The 21,887-nt window shown below is 38.9% G+C and overlaps 1 protein-coding gene across 1 annotated transcript in view; it reads left to right on the top strand.

Annotated features, from left to right (window-relative positions):
• IQSEC3 (IQ motif and Sec7 domain ArfGEF 3) overlaps window positions 1-21,887 on the top strand; it is a 3,183,686-nt gene that overhangs the window by 2,980,404 nt on the left and 181,395 nt on the right. The window lies entirely within an intron of this gene.

Raw genomic sequence — 21,887 nt, 5'->3', positions numbered from 1 at the left:
TATATATATGTGTATATATATATATATATATATATATATATATATATATATATATATATATATATATATATATATATATACATATGTGTGTGTGTGTGTGTGTGTATGTATGTGTATGTATGTATGTATATATATATATATATATATATATATATATATAGGGTCTGTATTAGAACACCGAACATTTAAAATGTCGAGTGTTCTAATATCGACCCGTTTTCAGAGAACGCTGAAAATATCAAAGAAACAGAAAACCAAATTTTTTCCTAGGGAAAGAATTCGGTTGACTGTTTCTGTTGCTTCGGTATTTTCAGCACTCTGGTGGAAAGTTACGGGTCGGGTTCGGGTAAGTGCGCGATTGTGTGGATGTGAGGGTTAGGGTGGGTTAGGTGAGTTTGGGTTAGGGCGTGGGTCAGGTAAGTGTGCAATTGTGTGGACGTGAGGGTTAGGGCTGGGTAGGTGAGTTAGGGTTAGGGCGCCGGTGAGGTGACTGTGCGATAGTGACGGACCTTAGGGTTAGGGTTTTGATTAAGGTAAGTGGATAGTTAGTGGTGTATGTATAGTTTAGTGTAGGGTTAGGTGTAAGAGTTACATGTATGTGTGTGGATTGCTGTTTGTTTGGTGTGCTTGTGTTGTATGTATGTGTTTTGGAACAACAAATTTTTTCCCTAGGAAAAAATTCACTGTTCTGAATGTTCGATGTTTTGAATTTTCGAATGCTAGGGTTCGATATTAGAACACTCGACATTTTGAATGTTTGGTGTTCTAATCTAGACCCATATGTAGATATATATATATATATATATATATATATATATATATATATATATATATATATTGAAACAAGAGCCAAACCATGTATCGAGTGGGGATCAAGGACTTGATATGTCTAGGGCTAGAGTTCAAACTAGATTTTACTGGTCTGGTGTCATAAAAGAAATAGAAACTTTCTATGCAGCCTGTTCAGATTCCGAGAGGGCACTGCCTAATCCAGGGTTTAAAAACCCTCTAGTAGCTTTGCCTATAATAAAATGTACAGACTTGGATACAGTATATCCACTTGTGAAGTCAAATTGAGGTCACCAGTATGTACTGTCTGTTGACCAACTTGGGCACCAAATATGGCATTGCTGATTCTAATAAATCGTCTGCTTTAGTCTTAGATTCCGATGATGAGACTGACAAAAATGAAATTGACTTTTTAACCAGCTTGGAATAAGTGGTTGATTATGTAAATTATTTAATGTTTTTCTGCATGTACTCATTGAGGCCAAGAATATAATGGATCCTTTTCATGAACTGGGAAAGAAGTTGACCAATTTAAAATCACTACAGCTGGCCAATCTTGATTTTAAATAATGTATAAATAGAAACCATGTTCTAAAAGGGCTTTGTTTCTGGAAGTTTCCCAAAGTACTATCTCCTGAGTGTGCCTTTCATCAAGAACCATTACAGTTCTATGACAAAGCATGAATTGAAGTGTTGTGTATTTTAGTAGAAAAAAAAAAGCAGGGGATTGAAATCTGAGTATTAGTTAATAACGAAACCACCATAAAAAGCAGGACCAACACGAGCAGATGCACAGTAGGAAATTTATTCTAGTACCTCGGTTCACACAGCCTTCAAAGGAATACTCCTTCACTACAAACTGCATCATTTTATATCTTCAAGTAATTGAATAATTATTTAATTATACTAATTTAATTGCCATCACATAAAATGCAAATGAAGTAGAAGAAAAACATTTTGTCAAGGAAAAAAACATTTTAACAAGGAAAAGAAACTATAAAACAGAGCATCCTATACACACATTTACTAAAATGCTTTATGAAACAACTTAAACATATCACTAACTATAAATAAACATTGTTTTTATAAGTGATTTTCTTAAATAGTTAAATAGTTAAGTTATTTTCAAGATTCAAACCTTTTGGTTTTAAAGTGCCAAAATTAAGGATAAACATACTTTCCAATTTTAGTAATTTGTATACAAAATTCCCATAAGTGTAACTATCAGGTCTAGCAAGAGCACAAAAGAAGAATGAGTCCAGCTCACCATTATGAAACAAATGAAAATGTTCAGAAACAGGACTGTCCATTCTCCTATTCCTGATATCACCCATATGTTCCATGATTCTTAACTTTAGTTGGCGTTTTGTTTGTCCTATATAAAACTTAGGGGGATTACATCCACAACCTATGATATAAACCACTCCACAAGATCTGCAGTTAAAGGTATCCAAAGCTTGATATTTAATACCATTAATATAATTTCCTGTTAAATCCCTAACATTTTTACAAATTTTACATTTTCCACATTTAGACATACCCTTTACCCCTGAAGCAATATTCTCCCTATTAAATCTAATCTCAGATTTAAATTTTAATTTTTCTTTCAAGTTTGCATATCTCCCAAATGAGAAACAAACCTTACTAGGAAAAAGATGACCAATTTCATCATTTTGGTGAACAAAAGGCCACAAAAAATCTACTATTTCTTTAAGAGAGGAAGAAAAAGGGGAATATTTACTAACATAAAAAATTCTATTCCCTTCATTCTTAACAAATTTATCTGTCCTTTGTTCCAATAATAAATCTCTTCTTCTAGTGCAAGAATCAAAATTTCGCACTTTATTACTACTATTCTTAACTGAAATTTCTGAATAACCCCTCTCCAAAAGTCTATTTGTGACCGTCCTAAATTCAACATCTAATAGTTCAATTTCAGAGGTGTGTTCAAACATACGTTTGAATTCACCATAGGGTAAAGCTTCAATCAAGTGACTAGGGTGTGCACTAGTGGCATGAAGGAAATTATTAGTTGCAGTAATTTTTCTGTAAGGTTTGTATTGTACTCTATTAAAAGAATCCACATATAATAAAATATCTAAGTACTGAATAGAAGTCCTATTTAGAACATAAGTGAATTCTAAGCCAAACTTGTTATCATGTAAACTAGTCATGAAACCGTCAAAATCAGCGGTATCACCAGTACATATAAAAATTAAATCGTCAATATATCTGTAATAGAGCACAACATTGTTCTGAAAAAATTTTAACCTATACAGAAAATTATTCTCAAAGTAAGACATAAATAGTATCGCATACGTGGGTGCAAAATTTGCACCCATTGCAGTACCATCTTTTTGTAAGAATATCTTCCCTTCACAACAGAAATAATTATGAGTTAATGCAAATTCTAGCAGAGAAATAATATATGAGGTACGTGGACCCTCCCCCAAAATGTTTTGTATGGCCTCCAAACCCCATTTCCTTTTTATACTTGTATAAAGTGCCTTAACATCCACCGTGGCCCAATAGAATTTAGTGTCCCATTGCATATTCTTTACTTTAAGACAAAATTCAGTAGTATTTCCAATATGTGAAACAACATGGACCAATTCTTTTTTAAGAATAGAGTCCAAAAATATACCAATGTGTTCCAAAAAGCAGCCACAACCTGAAACTATAGGGCGTCCTGGGGGATCAGAAAGATTTTTATGTAGTTTGGGTAAAGCATAAAACCTGGGGTCCCTAGGGTTCACAATATAAAGTTTTTTAACATCTCTATTATTGAAAAAACCCAATCTTTCGCCCCTCTCCAGTAACTCCAGAAGAGCTTTATTAAATTCCAAACTAGGATTATTTTGCATCTCTATGTAGACCTGTTCATCTGATAGTAAGTCAAAAATCATTTTCAGGTAATGTGTTCTATCCATAATTACCCAATTCCCTCCTTTATCTGCTTGACAAAAAGCATATGTGTCACAAACAGCTTGCATATCTTTCAAAGCTTTCCATTCATTTTTAGTGAGATTATAAACAAAATATTTTTTCATAAAACTCACATATTCAGCCTCTATTTTTCCAAGTAACACATTCTCAAACGCCCTTAAAACAGCAGAAGTTTTTGGAGGGTAAAATGAACTATAACTTGGTAACTGTGGAATTTCAAATTTTCCATAACCTGTCACAAAACGTTCAGTTTCTATATCAGATAAATCTAAGTCACAGCTAACTACTTCCCCATCTACAAACCCAGAAGTTTCATAGTCATAGGTGGATAAATTAAGCAAAGAATCAAAAGAGCATGAAAAAACATCCTGCCCTGCATGAGTCTCAATAGTATTACTAAATTCCGCAGAATTTATAGGGCTCATTGCAATCTCATTAGAACATTTTCTGTTTTGGTGGTTTCGTATTTGCCTTTTTCTCTTGGTTGTGCTGTATTAGTTAATAACATCAGAAACGTTATTTGAATTTAAACAATTAGAATATGATAATGCATTTGTGAACTTGGCCAAACATTTGAAATCATTAGAGAATGCAAAGAAAAGAGATTACAGTGTGGCAGAAATAATTATTCTTCTAATCTAATCTTGGCAGGATATAACCCATATACTGTAGCTAAGGCTACTGCAACAGTGATCAATATGGTTCATAGGTTCATAGGTTCATAGATTAGTACTAGGCTAACAGCCCTTCTGGGCCATTTTAAGCCTAGCCAATTACCCCATGTGAGAATCAAACCCTGTACCTTGTAAATTAAAGGTAAACATCTTAACCATTATGCCAACCTCCCAAATGTATGAAGTACATGTAAACTTTTCCATGCAGAAACTCTATCAAAACTGATTAAGTCAACATTGACTGCTCTTGACACACTTATAGGAGCAAGCATAGTCCAACAACTTAGTCCTAAATGGGATAGTTTCTTTCACTCTTGTCAAATGGTTCTAGTTAGTAACACTAGACTTACAGAAGCGCTTTTCTTTCCTGCTGCTGACATAAGTTGCACAAACTGTTGCCTTTGAAGTGCTATGGATTTTTTGACATTAGTCCACTTGTCAAGGGGTCATGGAGATAGCTCTTAATATTTCATTTTTTCAGTTGGTGGGCATTACTTGCTATATATGGAAGGCTGAACGGTGAGTGATGTCAGCAGCAAGACCTCCCATGCATTAACTGATAACCTGTTAGCATTTATGTAGCATATGGGGGTAGCACTCAGGTTTAGGGGCTGGTGCTGAGAACCTATAGATTTTATTAATAACAATTTGTGTAAGTGTTTTACTAGATTTAACAGCTGTTATCAGTAAGGCATATTTGTGCTTACATATTAGGACATTTCTTGTAATAGCTCTTCTAGATTGTGGGACACGATGATATGATAGTTGACTTTTACATGTGTTGTTAATTTGTCTACCATTACCTGTGTATAGTCCTTTAATAACAAGATTGGCTCTATCCAGACAGCCAAATATTTATAGTTTCTTTTTCTAATAGGTTTCTTGTGAAAATTCTACTATTAAATATGTTTCGCATTTCATTTCAATATCGCCAAAGCCATGCAGATCAGGGAGGTTTTATCAATAAGGCGATGAAGACAGTCAGGTGCTGTTCTATGACTGATAATAGTTCCGGGGTGCGCTGACCCTTTTCTCTGTTGATTTACATTGTTTCAACTAGCTCATCCTTTTCCATGTTGATTTATATTGTTTCACCTGCAGTGTATATATCACACTTCCCTAAAGCCACATTGCGAAACAGACAATGCCCTCCATTTAGTGAAATGCTCTATAATGCTTCATGTAGAATCATTTTTCAAAAAGTTTTCTGATATGACAGAGTTTAGTGAGGTACCAAACATCTTTTGGGGAAGTAGGGAAGTAGGGTTTGAGAGTTTAGGGTGTGGGGGAAAATAGTAGTTTGTTTAAATTTTAATTGGGATTCCTACATCTAGATATAGATTGCACATATATTGAAGTGCTTCCTGAGAGCACAAAAACAACCATGTGTGGGATGTTAAGGTGATACACATCCACATTAAGGTTATTTTTTTAGGTAGTTTATTGTTTTAGATATTGTTGAATGGTCTCAGACGAGGTTATTCTAAAACAGAAAATAACAGTAATCTGGTAGAGAGTGGCTTAAGATAATGAGATGTGAATTAGAATTTGTTACATAGGGTATTGCTGTTAACTATGATAATGCAGATTTATATTTATCAGGATATATGCATTTACTACTAATATGTGAAATAAAGTTTCAATGTTCTTAATACCTCTCCAAAAAAACAAAAAAGCTTTGGTTGTGAGGCCAGCAGAGCTTGATTATTTCCTAGGAGGGACGTTTTTACATATTTTAGCATTAGAGAACAAGTTTTATGAAGAGTAAGAAATGTACTGTGGTCAGATATACTTCCATTTCTCTTCCACTTAGGTTAGGTGCCATCATGTATATCCTGGATAATTTAAGGGCAACTTCCTCTACATGTAATCCATAACAGGTAAGATTCTTTCCATCATGTAAATAATTATGTAGTTAAATATGTCAGGACCCTTGTTGCAGTTGTTATCAGTAAACCAAAGTCCACTCAGTAGCATTAAGTTTATACACTGACATGCTAAGACATTGATGTGAAAGAGAATAGTTCCCATCTTTCTGAGACATGATGGATGAGGTTCCCGTCTCCTTGGATCAAATCTACAACATGCTGCATTCCCAATATACAGCCTTACCTTGATTTACTTCCGCACTACTTTATTGCCTGCCTCTGGCCTAAGTGAGTAATGTGAAATCTAGAAAGAGCTTGTAGATGCCAGAATGGGTCAGCACTCTTGAAAGAGAAGTTAGTAATTAGAGAATTAAGTTAAAGTAGGATTTTGCAAAACAACTACACTACCCAATTGTAGTGGTGGATAAATCTTCTTCTTCTTCTTTCGGCTGCTCCCGTTAGGGGTCGCCACAGTATATCAACTGTTTCCATTTCTTCCTGTCCTCTGCATCTTGCTCTGTCACACCAACCACCTGCATGTCCTCTCTCATCACATCCATAAACCTTATCTTAGGCCATCCTCTTTTCCTGTAACCTGGCAGCTTCATCCTTAGCATCTTTTTTGCCAATATACTCTGCATCCCTCCTCAGCACATGTCCAAACCAACGTAATCTTGCCTCTCTGGCTTTGTCTCCAAACCTTCCAACCCGGGCTGACCCTCTAATATACTTATTCCTAATCCTGTCCATCCTCTTCACACCCAGTGCAAATCTTAACATCTTCACCTCTGCCACGTCAAGCTCTGACTCCTGCCTTTTTGTCAATGCCACTGTCTCCAACCCATATAACATAGCTAGTCTCACTACCCTCTTGTAGACCTTCCCTTTCACTCTTACTGGTACTTGTCTGTCACAAATCACTCCTGACACTCTTCTCCACCCACTTCATCCTGCCTGTACTCTCTTCTTCACCTCTCTTCCACACTCACCATTATGCTGAACTGTTGATCCCAAGTACTTAAACTCATTTACCTTCACCACCTCTACTCCCTGCATCCTCACCATTCCTCTATCCTTCCTCTCATTCACACACATATATTCTGTCTTAGTCCTGCTGACCTTCATTCCTCTTCTCTCTAGAGCATATCTCCACCTCTCCAGGTTCTCCTCCACCTGTTCCCTAATCTCACTACAGTTCACAATGTCATCTGCAAACATCTTAGTCCACGGGGATTCCTGTCTGATCTCGTCTGTCAACCTGTCCATCACCATTGCAAATAGGAAAGAGCTCAGAGCTGATCCTTGATGTAACCCGACCTCCACCTTAAACGCATCTGTCACTCCCACTGCAGACCTCACCACTGTCACACTATCCTCGTACATATCCTGTACCACTTTTACATACTTCTCTGACACTCCCAACTTCCTCATGCAATACCACAACTCCTCTCTAGGCAGCCTGTCATATGCTTTCTCTAAATCCACAAAGACACAATGCAACTCCTTCTGACCTTCTCTGTACTTCTCCATCAACACTCTCAGAGCAACCATTACATCTGTAGTGCTCTTTCCTGGCATGAAGCCATACTGCTGATCAATAGTGGTGGATAAATACCCTTGTAAAAATTTTAAAGGGAAAGACTCTCTTAAAAATGGTTATCTAACTTCCTCATTTCACTCAGTAAATACATTTTACCCATTTTCATTATAATACTCCTAGAGTGTTTGAGAACATTTGATAATAACATTGAATATAACACAAGATTATAAATATTGGATTAGTTCAGCTTTCTTACCTTTTTCATATTCTCCTCTTTAAAATCATACTCACCCCTCCTTTTATTTATTTATTATTTATTTTATTTTACATTTGGTTACTGGGAAAGTCTGACTGGACATGTGTCCTTTTATAGCGGAGTCCCGGGGAGAAAAGCTCCTCATTTAAGAGACATTACATTTGACAAAGATCTTGACAGGTTTACTTACACTTTTCTAAATACAGTATGATACAGTAAAATAAATGTAATTTGAGAGACAATACATTTGACAATGAGTTAGACAAGTTCATTCACACAGTTCTAAATACAGTATAGTACAAGTTTCAAGGTCTATGAAGTCACATCACCAAGTACAATTAATAACATTTTATATAGAAATTGTGTGTAACAGAACATAATCAATTGATAGTAAAACATTTAGAGGGAGTGTCTTCCAACATGACATCTAAAGGTACTCTAACATTCATAGTGAAGGACTGTATAAAGGTAACTATAGCAGATGGTAGCATGACATCTAAAGGTACTCTAACTTTCATAGTGAAGGACTTAATGAAGGTGACTATAGTAGGTGTTAGCATGACATCTAAAGGTACTCTAACATTCATAGTGAAGGACTGTATGAAGGTAACTATAACAGAACGTATGAAAGATAGGAATGGAGTTTTAAAGGAGATGACGGTGTTGGTCTAGCCTGGACTGATACAGTTACAGAGCCATGTTCCTGCCAAGTATGTCTTTAGTGATCTTTTGATGTGAACTATAGAGGTATTCAAAGTTATATTGTTGGGTAGGGTGTTCCATTTTTTGGCAGTGTGTACTAAGAGAGGAGGGATGCCCCAAATGTATTGTTATCTTTTGCTACTTTGAGAAGAGATTTATTATTTGAGTGTAGTACCCTGTTGCTGGTATAGGGCTGTAGTAGATTTTGTAGTGATGGAGTTTTATCTGGGTGGTAGAGAATTTTGTGGGCTAATGTAAGTTAGTTGTAATGGTGGAGCTGGGGGCATTCCAGCCAGTTGAGATGTTTTAGAGCTTGGCAGTAATGAGTTCTATAGGGGGTATCAGTGGTGAACATAACAATTTTGTTGTAGCATGACTCTAGTTTTATTATATCTGACTTTCTCAGGTTAATTAGGATTGGAGAGGCATAGAGGAGAGTTGAGCCAAGCTGTGTTCATGTAGTCCTGGTGTCTTTTGTGAGAAAAATGTTTGATCTGAAAGTTGTTAATCTTCTTCCTATTCATCACTGATGGGTTCGGTTCCGAGTCCTTGGAACCTAGTCGGCCTTATACCAAGCTTGTGTGCACCAAAAAGTCTCTAGCTAAGCTGCTACCCACAATGCCCTTCACTCAGTTACCTCAGATCTGGTTTGCCACACAGCCATATAGCAACGTTTCACCGAGCTCTCCAGCTAAGTGTTATATTTTTCTAAATTTTACAAGTTTTTGTGGATTTTTGCTGTTAGCTTGCTAATTTTTTGTATCTTTACTACACTCAGCTTTACCCACAGGTATTTCCTTTCGTACCATTGGTGGTATTGGCCCATCTACCCTTGTGATATTCCCAATACCATTGTTGGTATTTCCCTCTTTCCTTCTTTTCTTCACTTTCTACTATTTTTGTGTGTGCGAATGTTTCTTATTATGTCTGAAGAGAAAGGGACTACGTGGTTTAAACACTGCTCTTCTTTCAGTGGTAAACTCCCGAATAGTGACCTTCATGAAGAGTGTGTATATTGTTTGGGGGTTCTGCATTTATCGGCGAAACCCCCATGTGATATTTGTGCCAGCGGAAGTTGAATGTGCAATGAAATAAATTGAACCTTAAGGGCCTGCTTCCTTCGCCTTTTTCAGAGGCTATTTCTGCATCGGAGGTCTCATCCCCTCCTTCTGTGGACAAGAAACGTCCTTGCTCAGACCTCTCTTCACCAGCCGGTGATGAGGACAAAGCCATAAGCACAAGGCCCATAAGATTTCCACTGAGCACCGTACCGCCTCCTCAGTTCCGACCATCTTGGCTCCGAGTTTGGCTCGAGTGATTCTTACCAAGGTCACCTCATCGGCACCTGCCTCAGCTCCGACTACTACAGCACCAACTATAACCTTGGTTCTGATTAGTTCGTCTGCCTCCATCTCGGCACCAATGTCCCCAGTCTCCGTCTCAACATCGGTTCTGACAACAACTTTGGAGATGTTATTGACCTTCACCCCAGCTGTGACCTCGGCTCCGAGCCTGTTCTCAGCTCCAATCATTCCTTTGTTGCCGGTTTCCAAATTGGAATCGTCGGTGCCATTCTGTGATGCACCACAAACCCAGTACTCTACATCTTCAGATCCATTTGCCAGACAAGCTTTCAGTCCCTTTTTGAACCGGTCTGTTTCCCCCTCAGGGACATCAGTAAGGTCCACCAGGAGCCTTTCAGAATTGGATGTGGTGTGCCTTTTTAATCAGCTGCTGACCGCCAGGGGAATTACAAATTTTCCTAGACCCACTCTGGGCTTTGGGTCTATTACACCATCGACTCCTACATACTCTCCTCCCTCAAATCTCTCGGTTTCAAGGCTCATATACCTGACATCTATGAGAGGACCCCTTCCCTCGGTGCTGGCAACAACAGTGTCTGAGGCCCTGAGGCCCCTTTGGCTGTCGGTTCCGTTGGAACCCACCCTTCCTCAATCTCATGCTTGGGGGGTGGAACCCTTGGTTCTGGCCATGGTTCTGGCTGTGTTGCCAATTCCGTCTTTGGGTCCGAGGGTGACTCCCGCCCCGAGTTTGTTTGAGACTCCGTCCCCAGGGTGGACCATGTGGAGCAGAGTGTGATCCCAGTTCTGAAATTGTCTTCTTCGGTTCTGGGCTCTCATTCCTCTTCAGGCGGGCCTGCTTTCCAGGTGATGGAGAAGGTGCTTGCTTCCAGTAATCCTCCTGTGTCGGTCATCCCACCAGTTCTCTCTCAGCCGCAGCTGTCAAAGGCCACCCCCGCCAGGACTCTGAGAGCACAAGGCCCAGGAAATCCCTGTTCAGGGTATTTCCCTTTCTGAGTCCTCTTTGGATGCTTCCACTGAAGAACCCCCTCAGAAACGGGTGTGTAAGAGCAAACACATGGACTCCCCAGAGGAGTCCCTCATGGAAGATACAGACTACGATGATGGGGAAGAATCCCCATGGTCACCCCCTGATGATGTCTCATTTGGAGACATCCTGGAAATCCTGAAACAGAGGGGTGACTGGAAGCCCACCAATGCTTCCTCAGAGGAATCCGTATTCCTGCAGGCCTTCTACTCTCGGCCCTCTACTTCTTGGGTGACCCCCCCCCCGCCAATGAGTTGGTCAGCCTCATCATGCAGTGGGCATGGAAGAACCCTGACACCATTGAGGCCATCCCTAGGAGATCAGATAAAATACTCTCCCCTCCAGAGGATCAACCCCATTGGTCTAGAGGTTTACCAGTAGACGCTATGGTGGTGGTGGCAGCCACGAAAAAGGACCTTGCAGAGGAAAATCCTGCTGTTCACTTGCTCAATAGAGAGTCCTGGGCAGTGGACAGGTTAGGGGAAGCAAGGTTTTGTGTCAGCAACCTTTGCAGTCAGGTCTCTGAACTTTGTGGCACATTTTATGAGGCTCCAGAGAGATCTCATCACCAAACTCTCTGGAACCCTTGCGGGTCAAGTTTCGGATGGGGCACGTGATAAAGTTGCTTTCCACCTTCCCACCCTAGAGTCAATATCCAATTTGTCCATGAGGTTGCTGTCCCTTGCAACCAAAGGAGTGGCTAGAGTTGTGGGTGCAGGCGTAGTCATGAGACGCCACACCTTGTTGCGCATTTGTAACCTCGCAGACTCCTTCAAGTCTTCCTTTTTAAATGCCCCTATTGAACCATCAGCTCTGTTCAGTACAAAGGTCAAGGATACATTAGCCAGGTGTGAGCAGGATGGGAAGACCTTGTCTGCCATGGGCCTATGCTTCTCCAAATCTCAGCATTTCTTTTGCAGGAACCAGAGGAGTGGGAAGATGTGGCACAAGAAGTCTCAAGGTCCTTTCCGTGATGCACATGGTGAGGACTCCCCCAGAGGCAGAGGGGGTTCCAATAATAGAAGATGCCCTTTTTGGGGCAGGGGGCTCCCTGGAATCAGGACTCCAGAGATTCCTTCTCAGGAAGACCGTATCAGCGCTCCTAAAGTGCTGCCCAATTGCTTTCCTCTGGAAGCAGTTGGGGCATGTTTCTGTCTGCTCCAGGCTGCCTGGCTCTCTATTACAAATGATCAGTGGGTGTAGAGAATCATTACCAGAGGCTATCACATTCCCCTCATATCTTATCCAAGTCCTTACGCAAGTCGGACCAACTTTTTGTTTCCTTTCCGGGCCTTAGAATGGGAGGTGCAGTATCAAAAGTTACCTTGTCAAAATGGCTCAGAGATTGCATTAGCATTTCATATTTACTTACAAATAAATCTAAGCCTGGTCAAATCAAAGCTCACTCCACTAGAGCTATGGTAGCATTGGTTGCCTTCCGCTCAAGGGCCTCCATGGATGACATCTGTGCAGCTGCTATTTGGGCTAAACCCCATACCTTTATCAAGCATTACAAATTGGATCTGCTCTCCAGGGAAAGAGCAGCCTTTGGTTCAATGGTTTTCATGAATGTTCTTCCATAAGGGCCACCCAGGTTCTTCAAGTAGCTTGGGATTCTGTCCCATCAGTGATGAATAGGAAGAAGATTAACAACTTCAGATAAAGAAGTTATGTCTTGCCATAACGTTCCATCTGAGTTGTTGATCTTCTTCCAGTCATCACACACTCCCACTGACCTCCACCAAAGGCTCCTGGTGGATCTTCCGGGTCTTTGTTGTGTTTCAGGGTTGCTGCGCAGAGATGGCCTCTAACTTTCTGGTTCTTCTATATGTTGCCTGCAAACTCAATCTCAGGTAACTGAGTGAAGGGCATTGTGAGTAGCAGCTTAGCTCGAGAGTTTTTGGTGCACACAAGCTTGGTATTAGACCAACTCAGTTCCGAGGGCTCGGGACCGAACCCATCAGTGATGACTGGAAGAAGATCAACAACTCAGATGGAATGTTATGGTAAGACATAACTTCTTTTTTCTATAGAGAATGTACAATTTTTTGTGAACTTTCTTTACAATCAAAGAGATGTGGATATCAAATTTCATGTTACAGTCAATTTGCACGACCAGTAGTTTGGTATGTGTAACAAGGGAGATAGTAGTGTTATTTTGGGATATGATGTTAAATGAGAGGGGGTGTCTGTAGTGTGTCTAGAAGGGTGGAAGATCATAAGTTATGTTTTGCTAGGGTTCAGTATTAGTTGTAACTCTATAAGCCATTTCTCTACAGTTAGAAAGTCATCCTGGATTAATAAATGAAGTTCCTGGAGTGAAGGTGCAGCACAAATTAGTGTGGAATCATCTGCATATTGGATGGTTGAGGCATGTTGTGTAGAAGTATGAAGGTTATTAGTAAAAATGGAGAACAGTTAGGGGCCAGTGATGGAGCCTTGAGGAATCCCACGTGAGACTGGTAGTAGAGAAGAGAGCTCCATCTGCCATTGAACTGCCTGCCGACAGCCAGTTAAGTAGCTTTGGAACCAGCTTATGGTGTTATAACTAAAATTTAGTTCTGAAAGAGATGTAATAAGTTTGTCATGACTTACCATATCAAAGGCCTTGGGAAGGTCTAGGAAAACTGCGGATACATATTTCCCATTATTTCTGTGGTTATTTACTGTATGGGTGAATGACATAAGAGCAGCAGTGGTGCTATGAGAAGGTCGGAACCCGTGTTGTGTGTCTGTCAGAATCTTGTAAGAATTGAGGTAATCCATGATGAGTGTGTATACACCTCTCTAAAATTTGGGATAGAAGGGAAAGTATAGCAATAGGGTGATAGTCATTTCTTTCGAGTTACCACCCTTATGCAGTGGAACAATGTGGGAGATTTTCCAGATCTCTGGGACTAGATTTTCGGATATGGAAAGGTTAATGAGGATTACAATTGCGTAAGCTATTACTTTGGCAGCAATTTTCAGAAATTCTGAAGGAAACTTATCCATGGCTAAAGAGGTGGTTTTTAATTTTTTAGCAGTTTTTAATAGTATCCATGGAGCAGGCTGTACGTTAAAGGCATTTTCATTATTTGAAGCAATAGATGATAAGGTAGAGGTGGAGGAGAGATGGGAATTAGTGCAAAGATGGAACCTGTGAAGAATTTATTGAACTGGGTGGCTATGTTTTCAGAAGTATTTGTATTGGTTGGAGAGGTAGTGGTACATTTACCTGGAAGGAGAATGTTATTAATGGCTGACCAAAACTTATGAGGGTTGTTATGGCATGTAGTTTGTATATTATGGCAGCAGTTTATTTTATTTTGTTTGACCATCTTTTTGGATTTGTTTGTTAGCTCTAGGTACATTAGCTTTGAAACATGGGATCTAGTTTTTTGCCATTGAGCCCAGGCTTTATCTCTAGTTTTTTAAGAGGGATCTAGTCTCTTTTGTCAACCAAGGAGCCAAGGTGGATTTGATTCTGATGGTTCTGGGGGTGCAGAAGCATCTAGGATGTTTAGAAAGGTGGAAATGAAGTGTTTAACAGCATCTTCAAGACTGAGTAGCTTGAGAGGCCTCCAGTTACATTTTTTCAGAGTAGTTTTAAAGTTAGTGGAATCAAAGTTTCTGTTATTTCTTATTAACTTGAAAGTGGTGAGTTTGGCCAGAGCTGAGTGTTGTCTTATCAAGAAGGTTGATAGGTGGTCACTCAGGCTTTTTGGAAGGCAACAAGAGTTTGGGCTAGCCTGTTTATCAAGGTTCAGTCAAGAACTGACTGTCTGTTGGTTTATAACTTCTTGTGGGTGATTTAATAGTTTGAGAGAACCCATGAAGGTTGATATAATTTGTGGGATTCCCTGAATTACATGTTTGCCAGTCTATGTTAAAGTCTCATATAATGATAGTTTCATGAGGCATTGTCTCGGAGGCCGAGATGAGTAAACTCTCAAGGCTTGTTATGTTATTACCAGGAGGCATGTAACATCCAATTATGTGATGACTTTTTTGGAGTTAAGTTTTAGTCTAGAAATGATAAGTTCTGTATTGCCTAATGTGGGGTAGGGGAGATCCAATGTTTCAACTGTGAGGTGATTTTTTTAGACTATTGTGACGCCCCCACCCTTTTCAGTTTTGCGGTCATTATGTAGTATATTGTAGCCTGGTGCTAGGATTCCATTATTTGTGATGTGTGGTTTTAGCAATGAATCTGTTAGTAGAACTATATCAGGAGAGTATACAGAGAGAGTGGCATAAAAGCTGTGTATTTTATTTAAGATACTTTGAATATTAATGTTAAGTAGTAACAGATCTCTGGCTTTTCTAGGGATTGTGAATATGGCATGAGAGTGGGTTTGGGTAGGTATGCTGTTATTAGAAATGGATAGTCCAGGTCTGGAGTGTATATCTCCACTGACAGACAACTGGGTTATTGTCTGTGCCAAGGATTTTATGAATTTAGTAAAGTACTTGTCATATTTTGTGGATATTTTAGTGGATTGATTGGAGGCATTGGTAGGTAGTGAGGTATGGTGAGAAAATGGTATATGAATAACAGATGATTGGATGAGAAATGTAAATGCTATAGTTTTCTCGGTAGGAAGGTGGAGGTGGTCTGATGCAGGATTGGGTTGATGAGGTGGACATGATATGTGGTAATGTGAACTAATGATGCTAGGATTACTAGAACAGTAATTTGTAGTTTGAGCATGATGTTAAGATATGGGCTTAAGGAAGAAAAGATGGATTAAGTATGAATGAAGTGGTCTAGATGTTTAGAGTTTTAGTAGTGAAGGTGCTAGCAGGAATGTGTTATGTATTGTGATAATGTGTGCAATGCAAGGTTAGTTGCTGTCTAGAGGTGGGAGTATGTTAGATGAGGATGACACAGAGTATGGTTAGAGCTGGGCAGAAGTAGTGAGTTTATTGGGATTGGAAACCTTGGCTACAGTTTACTTAAGGGAAGTGGAGGGACGATGGTAAATACTAGCTGAGCTGTAGAGAGGAGGGATTAAGTATTACTGAGGAAAGGTTATTTGATGGTGTGGGAGGAGATTGGCATGGTTGTTCCTTGTTGCTGACTCTTTTCTCTTCTCTGTTGTGTTCTTACTCATTCACCCTCATAGCCTCCTTATGCACGTTAACATCCCCTCGTCTCCTTCTCGTAATAATTTTGCCAAAGATACAATCACTTAATGCTTCTACTACATTTTTATAGCCGTCTCTTGATTACACATTGTGTACTACTTCACTAACTGCTACACCTAAGCCTGCCTTTCTTATTGTTTACAAATGATATAGCATCAGAAGCTGTCCTAATGTGTGCATATTTTAACATGTTTATTTGTACTGTACCTTTAAGAACAGGGCAAAATAACCAGTGTGTAGGAACTTTCTCAAAGAAAGTTGGTCAGAAACCTAAATGTATTACCTAGCTAACAAAGCACTATTTGTCAGTTATTGTGATACATAGGCATATTCTAACAGCTACTTACTCTCCCTTTCATCGAGGAATAGAGTGACCAGTTTTAGACAGACTGACACACAAGCACACACACATGTGTGTGTGTGTATATATATATATATATATATATATATATATATATATATATATATATATATGTATATATGTATATAGAGAGAGAGAGAGAGAAAGAGAGAGAGAGAACAATGAGATAATATACAAAGGGAGAATGCAACTGAAAGACAAGATGTTAGTTCATCAGACAGCAGTCATTAAGGAGGTAAGTAGGAATTTGTCTAAAATCTCTCAAGGCATGAAATAAAACAGTCCAATCAAGGCCTTACTTAGTAATATACCTAGTGGGAATACCTAAAGCTGTAGTCTGGGCCTGGGAGAGTCCTACCACCATGGGCTTTGATTTTAGTTGTACGTAGTGCAGGTACCTGTTCTACAGTGGTAGAATCTGAGTGTGTGAGAAATCTGTAGACCTGGACTGATTTTAACTGCAGTCCATGGCCTGAAGGTCCACTTAAATTTCTTAAGTAGTGTATATTTTTACTGGAGAAAACATTGAAGCTGCTGTTTTTCTTTATTTTTAAAGGAATGAGAGCTGGTATTTTTTGTTTTCATTATGGATGCGCAAGCTAAAACATGTTTTTACAACCGCTGCCTCCACAATATTTTACAGTCTCCATCTATCTCCTTCTCTCTCCATCTAAATCATAATCTCACATTTTAGAAGATATCTTAAAGCTAATAGGTCAAACTGTTTAAAATCTCAGAAGCTTATACTTCAGTGTAAAGCCTAATCTAAAACAAAAACAACACGGAGAAAGACTAAAAAATAAGTTCGCAATCTTAATACCACAGTTCTTAAAACATCAAGGTTTTAAGACTGTGGCATAATCTTGTCAGAGAACAGAATGAATTAGGCTGTTAGAATATTTACATAAAACATAATAAATCATAGTACAGAGGAAATAAGGAAGATCTGCTAAACTTCACTTCTGACAGTTCCTGTGTGGTACATTTCACTCTTATAAACTGACGTGTCTGAGTTTGCTGCCATCCCAAAACACAAAGTGAGTATAAAGCCTGCTTTTAACAGTCCGATCTCTTGTTTCCTGATTGATCTGTTTATTTCCTTTTAGTAACTACCTATGCATGGGCGCCCGCAGGCAGGTGGATTTTATTAATTTATCTGTGAATGATGTGTTGAAATCGAAAATGTACTGGCAAAACCGGACAGTTTTCGATTTCAACATACTTTTTCTCCCTGTTAAATCATTTGGAGGAGATGCTATTGGAGGTTTCAGTCATATGATGCATATGACAGCCTCAGTTCCTCCCCAAACTGCATCTTCCTCCTCTTTCCGACCGTTGACAGAGTTATCCAGATTGACAGATTGTGTGGCAGCAACTAGAGTGAATGAGAAAGAGTTTTGTGACCAGGCTCTTTTACTAGTTTAGCTCAGATTATCGGATTTGTTTCGTGTGTGCAGCACTTAAGGTACGTCGTTGACATCATGTCATTGACAGTCAAGAAAGAAAGTCGTGGTATTGAAAGTGGCACACTTGAGACAAGTGTGTCAGTAGGCAGTGCCAGTGTAAAATAAAAATATTTACAGATTTTATTACATGGTTTTATTATGTTTGTGTTACAGTATTTTATTTGTTCTAGCGCCCAGCCGCGGCCACACTCAGAACCGTAGCGTGAAAGTGCTGACAAGAATAGAATTCTTAGGCAAGTACCAAAGGTGCCAAAACATAACACATTTGACATAGAGAAAGTATACAAAACAATTAAAGTCCCTGAATGCGTGGAAAAACAATCCCTGGTATTAATTATCTGCTCTATTTTACATTTACTTTAACTTCATTTTACTGGTTTCAGCAGCTGCAGAGATTTTCCTGACAAAAGCGAACAAGGCAAAGAAATGCCCAATTTGTTCCAACCAAACATTCACTCTGTGCCTTAGCAATTAATTAAAATGGAACTCATTAACAGAACCACCAGGGCCTCTTCACTCAATGGTCGAAGTCTTTTGGGAATAATTTTCTCAAAACATCTAGCCTTCTGGTATCTACATCGGTTATGTTTTATTTTAGACTAAATAACTAATCCGGGGTGACGAAGAACAAACAAAAAGCGCTTAAGAAAAGTAAACCAGCCCGGTGGGACATCACTAAATGATTTGTCTGAAACTACCAAGACAAAAGATGGAACTAATGCTTTCTAGTAACAGGTTGTGTAAATCTGCAATTTACCAACTAGCACAGTTCCGCTAATGAAATCCTCCAATTTTCACTATCTGTGACTGTTTATCTCCCTTAATCACCACTCTAGTCATTTTTCACTCACAACACGTGTAAAAGGAACACGCGTTCATGAGATGTGTGTGCTCCCGTAGCACTGAGCTGTAATAATGATAGCGCAGTTTGTATGAGCGAGGGAAGTGGCTGCTTTCAACTGTACACCAATTTCATAAGAACAAATCTAAGTGATTTGCATACACCCACCTGTTGTTGTTTGGTTTATAGGCTGAGAAAAAGAAAGCTCACACACACCCTCCCCATGCGTTGATAATTTGATTTTAACATGTGTAGGAATTTAGCATCAGTGCTTTTAATTCGAACGGGGCTGGAGAATGAAGTTGACCCACGTGCTGCAAAGCTTTCTTTTTTTGTCTATCCGTTTATGTCTGTATTTATTCATTTCTGTTGGACAGATAACTGGATCTGACCTGGTCATTGGCCTTTATGTTGGTGACATGATTACAATAATTAAAATATCAGGGTACAGTCCTGCGATGGACTGGTGCAGTCTCTAAAATTATTTTCTCTGACTGGCCCCCACTGAATACCAGGATGGTTTGCAGTTTCCCAAACCTCATTTAGAGATTTCCATCTTCATTTATTTTCTAAAAGACCACAACTTTTATAAGTGACAGGCTGAAAATGTGATGCAAAAATATTGGCATTCTGTGAAAAGCTGGACATTTAAGAGGTATCTAGATTTTTGTCTAGTATTTTTGGTATCCCACACCCACTGACTACAGTGTGTTGCGTACAGAGAGACACAGAGTCATAAAATATCAGGATTTGCAGCAGAAATGAGAGCAGTCTAGAAGAAAGATACCCAGACAGTTCCAACAGTAGTAGGAGCAACAGTTCTTGTAAAAAAGAATCTATAGTCATATTTAGATTGCTACCAATACATGTAACCCCATATGAATTGTAGAAGGAGTCATGACTGGGTACATTGAGGGTGCTGCGAAGACCACTTCTGGCTGACATCAAAGATTGAAACAATACTAACTTCATGAACTTTAATCGTACTTTGACTTAGGAATGGGGTCCATTCCCATCATAATATTAGAAACCCAAAAGATTTGTTCTATCCACTTTCTAAGGAGGTAGGGGGATTTACATGTGTGTTGTACCTCTCAACGGTACAGATTTTTAGAGAATGTCCAGAATTCTGCTTTATATTTTTGCTCTGTTCGTCATAAAAATTCTGTATTTTTTTTTGACACGTCATTAGGATGAGCTAAGGATTTTTTGTTGTGTCTTTCGGCTAAGGATTAAAGTTAATAATAATGACATGCATTTCTGTTTCAGACCTCATATCCTTCAGAAAATGCATTCTAAAGCAAATCATTTTATTCTAGCAACTTTGTTAAATGTGTCACTGGTTTTGGACCTTTGTCCCCAACATTATAATAGGCTTTGTTCCGATTACTTGTGCTAAGAGATTGACAGGTGTAGTGTGTGTGTGTGTGTGTGTGTGTGTGTGTGTGTGTGTGTGTGTGTGTGTGTGTGTGTGTGTGTGTGTGTGTATAAGAGGAAGGTAGTATACCCCTCAGCTATCTAGGTTTTTGCAGAATGTCCCGATTTTTGCCCCATATTCCACCTAAAAAGGATTGCAGTTGCTAAATAGTGACAGACATTTTGAGTTTTAGGTGTCAGCTCCTTTAGAAAAATGCATACTAACACAAATCCTGTTATTCTAGCAATATTTATAATCTGACTGTCTCTATTTATTTTAGGCTTTGTCCAGATTTCGTGCACTAACAGGTTGAGGTGTGTGTGTGTGTGTGTGTGTGTGTGTGTGTGTGTGTGTGTGTGTGTGTGTGTGTGTGTGTGTGTGTGTGTGTGGAGACATTTAAGAGGTATCTAAGAGAGAGAGAGAGAGAGACAGTGAAATGACCTAGTTAGAGTTAGCAGGTGGAATTTATTTTCAAGTGCATTTTCAAGAAATTACGAGCTTCAAGTTGAAGGAGGAGAAGTTTACTGCTGCTCATGCTAAGTCTGCTTAAAATGTGCAACTGTTTTTGTTTAGCAAATGGTACCATTATCGTGGTGTAGACGTTTAAAGCAGTGTTAGCACAGTAGGTAGCATACTTGCATCTTGATACGGAGGGCTGTAGCTTCTACTCCCACAGCATATAAATTTGTATTTTAAGGGGGTGGGTACTGCAGTCCTTAGTATGCTGTCCTTTGAATGAGATGCCTAGTAACTTTGAACCTCTTTTTCAGCTTGTCACATATTCCCCGTTGTAATATACCAGCTTACCATTTCTTTTAATGTAACATAGGCAATTTATTCTTCAAGGGCAACAGGCACTGAATTTATAGATGAAACACAGAAACATAAGTTGTTTTATAGCAATAATCTCTTCATTAGTTTCAGACCTTTTTAATATGGAATTATTCAGATGACTTTTACTTCTGCAGAGATTGTGCATATTGACCAATATTGGTGGATTGTAAAGATAGATGTTTGAGTGGCCTTGTATGGTTGAAATGTTCTGAACTGGGCAGTTTTGTCATTAGTGGTTCATATGTTTTGTTTCACTGCTTACTGGAAAAATTTTCAAAACTATAAATTTAAAACACACTCTAACAAGTGGTGATGTATTATACAAAGGATATAATTCAATTATTATATATTATAATTAATACACTGAAGAAGGTGAATCACAGTACTTTTGCATGGTCCTAAAAACAAGGGGGCCTATGAATTGAAAATAGCCCAAAGGTAAACTTAACCTGCCACTGCCCAGATGCATTCTCTTTGAATGTGGATTTCAATGTTAATGTGAGCTTCAAAGGCAGAGAAGTTTTAATGCTAAATCTGTTTTCATTGTAAGACTATTGCTTTGTTTAGCAAATGTCTCAGTATTTGTGCTATAAAATTTGAAATAAATTTAAATTAAATCCAAATACCTTTAGTCATTGTAGAAGTAAAGTATAAAACAGTATGCATACTGAATGTTTTGAACAGTGTTTATAGCAATTGGGAAGAAATAGCCAA

The sequence above is a fragment of the Protopterus annectens genome, chromosome 11.part0, assembly GCF_019279795.1.
Source record: "Protopterus annectens isolate FY-2018-M chromosome 11.part0, PAN1.0, whole genome shotgun sequence".
In the NCBI taxonomy this organism is placed as follows: Eukaryota; Metazoa; Chordata; order Ceratodontiformes; family Protopteridae; genus Protopterus; species Protopterus annectens.
This window is presented reverse-complemented; position numbering and strand designations above follow the sequence as displayed.